Below are 4,773 nucleotides of genomic sequence, written 5' to 3'. Positions count from 1 at the left end.
TCTCTGATTACTCATTTTCTTTTTCTTTTTTTTTTTTTTGGCTGAGGCAATTGGGTTTAAGTGACTTGCCCAGGGTCACACAGCTAGGAAGTGTTAAGTGTCTGAGGCCAGATTTGAACTTGGCTCCTCCTGACTTCAGGGCTGGTGCTCTATCCACTGTGCCATTTAGCTGCCCCATCTGACTACTCATTTTCAGTGATGTTTATTAAATTTTCATCAAGGTTATGTTCATTAACTGCGACTGTTCTCTTTTGGACCCTTTTTCTCTTCGCTTTCTATCATCAACTCCCATAAATTCAATTTTCATCTTTATGCTGATGATTCTTAAATTTACTTATCCATCCCTAAATTATCTGCTGACTTCTATCCTCTTCAACTGCTTGTTGGCTATCTTGAATTGCATATCCTGTAGATATTTTAAAATCATCACATCCAAAACTGAATTTGTTTCCCCTCATAAGCCCTCTGCACTTCTGAATTTCCATGTTGCTGTCACGGAAGCTACTATCTCGTTAGTCACATAGTTTCACAACTTAGTTGTCATCTCCAACTATTTATACCTACTCTTTTATTAAGGCCTCTTGATTTCACTTTTGTAACATCACTTTAATATATTCCCCTCTTTCTTCTGAGAGCACCCCGACAAAAGCTTTTATCTTTTATGAGTATACTACTACAACAGCCTGCTGCTTGATCTGCCTACCTCAAGTCTCTCCCCACTCCATTCCACTTCCATTCAGCTAACAAAATGATTTTCCTAGAGCACAGGCTTAACCATTTCCCTACTATACTCAGTACTAATTCCAGTGGCTCCCCAATACCTCTAGGATTAAATATAAAATCCTGTTTGGCATTCAAAATCCCCACACCTTTTCAATATTTTTTACATTTTACAACCCCCATGTTTTCTTCAATTCAGTGACTTTCTTGCTGTTTGTCAAAGAAAAATATTTCCAAAATTTGCATATTTCCACTAAATATTCCTCCATGCCTGGAATGTCCTCCCTCTTTATCTCTACCTCCTGATTTCATTCAAATCTTCAAATCCTGCTAAAATTCCACTTTCACCAGAAAACTTTTCTCATTCTTTCTTAATGTGTGTGCTTTCTCTCTTTTGGTTATTTCACTGTTTCTGGTTTTTACTTTCATTATGTTTTTATTTTTCTTATTTCTGGTGTATAGTTTGAACATAACTGTGTATCTTTGGATCCCCAGCGTTTAGCATATTGCCTGGCATACAGTAATTAATAAATGTTCATTGACTGATAAATATGTCTATATGCACACACACATATACACATGTATATATTTTATCTCTATAAAACCATACCCTTTACATATACACGATCTCATTTGATCATCACATCAGTCCAGTGTGAGGTAAAATCAGGCAGGTAGTACAAATATTTTTATCAACATTTTATTTAAGATAAGGAAATTGAGACCCAAAGAGATAAATCACTTGCTGGGATTATATGGGTAAAATGTGTTAGATCTAGGACCTGAACATAGGACTTGGCGTTCAACGTCCTTTATGCTATCCACTGGTATTAAGTCTCCTCTCATCATGGAAAATGGGGAAAGGGATTCTCTCTGCTTCCTGCTCCCTCCCTGCAGTCCTAGCAAACTCTACTCAGTTCAATGTCTCCCACTTCTGCCCACTCTGCCCCACTGCATCAGGCAGGACCAGGACTCCTCTCAGCACCCTGAGCCGATGGAGATCTACCACAAGCCTCAAGGTTCCACCTTCCCCTTCCCAAGGATCTTTCAGTACTTCATTGCCCCACCTGGCCTCTATACCCTCCCTACTCCCATCCACTCGCTTCCATTAATCAGGTTATATCTTAAAGCATCAGGCTGCTTTCTGTTGCCACCTTCTCCTACTTTGCTGCAAATTTACTGTGAGTAATCATGGGTGGGCACATTGTGTGTGTGTGTGTGTGTGTGTTGGGGGGTTGTTGGGCAGTTGCTCTCTACTGCAGCTGGCTCCTTTCAAATCAGCCCCCCTTCTCTCCCCTAGTGCTCAGCTAACTCCCGGGGTCTGGAGAATGTTCCCTGCCTCCTCTTCACCCTCCCATCCCAAAATCCTCGGCAGCTTCCAAATGAGGCTTTTGTTGCCTAAACTCTTAGATCTTTAGCAGAGAAATTACCAAAAGACTGTCCTCTCTCCCTCTTTCCCTCCCGCCCCTTGTTCCCTGTCTCTTTTTCCTCCTTTTGTCTCCTCCAGTAGCTGGGGTCAAAATCCATAGCCAGACTGAAAGCATGGTTGCTATTCCAGGACCCAGATGCCAATATGTGGCAGCATCTGGCTTATTGGCAAGCATCGAAGGCAGTTGTGCTGGCTGCTTCTGGGCCTGTCATGCGGCCCAGCCTGCTGATGGGTGCCCTGTCACAGAATTGAGTTTCTTTGAGAATATGGTCCCAACCAGGGAGCCCAACAGAAGACAATGAAACATACTGAGAGGACATGAATTATTGGGCAGGGTGACTGTGTGCTGCAGCTTTGATGGCAGTTCCGGACCTGTTTTTCAAAAATCACTGTTTCATGTCGTCCACGACGGTTCCACCATAACCTTACCTTCTTGTGCTGTTAGTGTTGCAGGTGCCTTAAGGCATGGAACTCCTTGAAAGAGAACACAAATCAGTAAAAATGTTGAGATAAAATCCATCTCCTCAGAGGCAGCGTGTTTGGCATAGGGAACGCATGATAACAGCTTGCTTTTAGAAAGGTGACATTTCTGCTGAAGGCTGAATAATAAAAAATGCATTTTCAAAACCCAGCTCTTCAGTGTCTTCTGATAGTTGATGGGCAGAGTGAAGGCCATTTCTACGTTTTGAGGGACCCCTTTGTCGAGTCCACACATATCCCTCCACCTTGATCTGTGGGCCTATTAACTCTCTTTGACGCTGAAGGGACTGTATAGGCAGTTTTATCTCTTAAGTGTGTAATTCTTTACAAATCCCTTACATTTGTAATAGCACTTTCTATATTTTTATTTCTCCCCCAACTCCCCCACCAAATACATCCATTATCTCATTTAAGCCTTACAACAATGTTTGGAGGGAGTGGAAGGCAGGTAGTATCGTCCCCATTTTTTAGATAAAAAAGCAAAAAACAGAGTCCTTCCTCTCATTCACTAGCTGTGTGAACTTGGGCTGATTGAGAAACCTCTCTGGGTCTCAGTTTTCTCTTCTATAAAATGAAGGTTTTGGATCAGATGACCTCAAAGGTTCTTTCTTAATTTAAATCTATAAATAAACTTCCATTTTCTTTTTATAATCAGTCTAGATAAGGTTTTCACACATTCAAAGGCAACAAATATTTTGAGTACCCACTTTGTTCAAGAAACTGCTCTCTCTACTTAATTCATTGCTATATCTTTAGGGACAGACTATATCTTCTATTTTCTTATCTTTTATTTTCTTCATTTCTGTGTGTTTGTGTCCTGTGATATTCCTGTCAATATACATATAGATGGGACTATGTCCACCTACTGCTAACTCTGTGTTGAAATGAAAGACAGCAGTGGGAGGAAGGTTGCAGTTGGTTTAACTTTATTTCACAGGCTCTGTAGAGGAAGCTGGAAATCTTTTTTTCTTATGAGATCCTTCACTTTCTGGTGTTTCAGTACCTTCCCCTCACCTCCCAAGAATATGCTACTGGGTGTTGTTAAAGACTGATTGGTAGCAAGGAGGATATATACTTCTCTTCCCTTACCACCCTTAATCAAGTTTTCTGAGGGAAACAGGAGCATGGAGAGTCCCTGCTGTTGTGTTCCAAAGTGGGTATTTTTTGCCAGCTGTTTAGTACATTCTACCATATCATGCTTATGCTGCAGATGTGCAATAATCCTGAGACTGAATTAAAAAGTGTATAGTAAAATCTCACTCCTTCAGGCTAATGAAAGGGAAGCAGGAAGTCAATTTAAATATGATGAAACAGATAATATTTTAAAAATAATAGTTTTATTAATTTTAAGAAATGACTTCAACTCAATGTGTCTAAAACAGAAATGATTCAATATCTTTTCTCCCTAAAGTCTTCCCATTCCACCAAATCCTATCCAGCACCATATTGATGTGACTGATAATTATTCAGCATCTGTTTGAATCAAAACTGTTTTAGAAGGTACTACCAAAGGCTGTTGGTACTTGGACATTGGTTCCTTAGTCCATTCTTTTCTCTATACTTCAGGTATTTCCATTGCCTTTTGCATCAGGAAGATGTTCATTACTATGGGGTCTGTTTAAGTCTTCAGTGTCCATTGCATTTTCCTTCAGGAAAAAAAAATTCATTAAAGGCACCATGAACCTTTGAGGCACACAGGTCAGAAAACATAGCCATCCTTGACTCTTCACTTATATTTAATCCATTGCCATATTTGTTGGCTCTTCCTCCATGATATAGTCTACATTTGTGCTCTCTCTCTGATGACTTTGAACAGTTCTGCCTCACTTATATCCAATCCATGGGCAATTTCAGACCTTGCCCTTGAAAATTAAAGACAAACAACAGCAGTAACAACTCACGCAACTACCGCCCTAGGTTACTGCCTTCTCACTTCTGACCTGGACATCCCAATCAGTCTCATTTCCTTCAGGCTCTTTCCTCATCCTCCACATAACTGACAAATTTATATTTCTAAGGTATTGTCGTGACATCCTTGCTCAAGAAGTGCCAGTGGCTCCTTCTTGTCTCTAGGCTAAAACACAAATTCTTCTCTTTGACTTTTAAAATCCTTCAAAATTTTCCTTGCTCTTTTCTTTCCTCTC

This window comes from Antechinus flavipes, chromosome 4 (genome assembly GCF_016432865.1).
Source record: "Antechinus flavipes isolate AdamAnt ecotype Samford, QLD, Australia chromosome 4, AdamAnt_v2, whole genome shotgun sequence".
Lineage (NCBI taxonomy): Eukaryota > Metazoa > Chordata > Mammalia > Dasyuromorphia > Dasyuridae > Antechinus > Antechinus flavipes.
The sequence above is the reverse complement of the archived record's forward strand: the minus strand, read 5'-3'. Positions refer to the sequence as shown.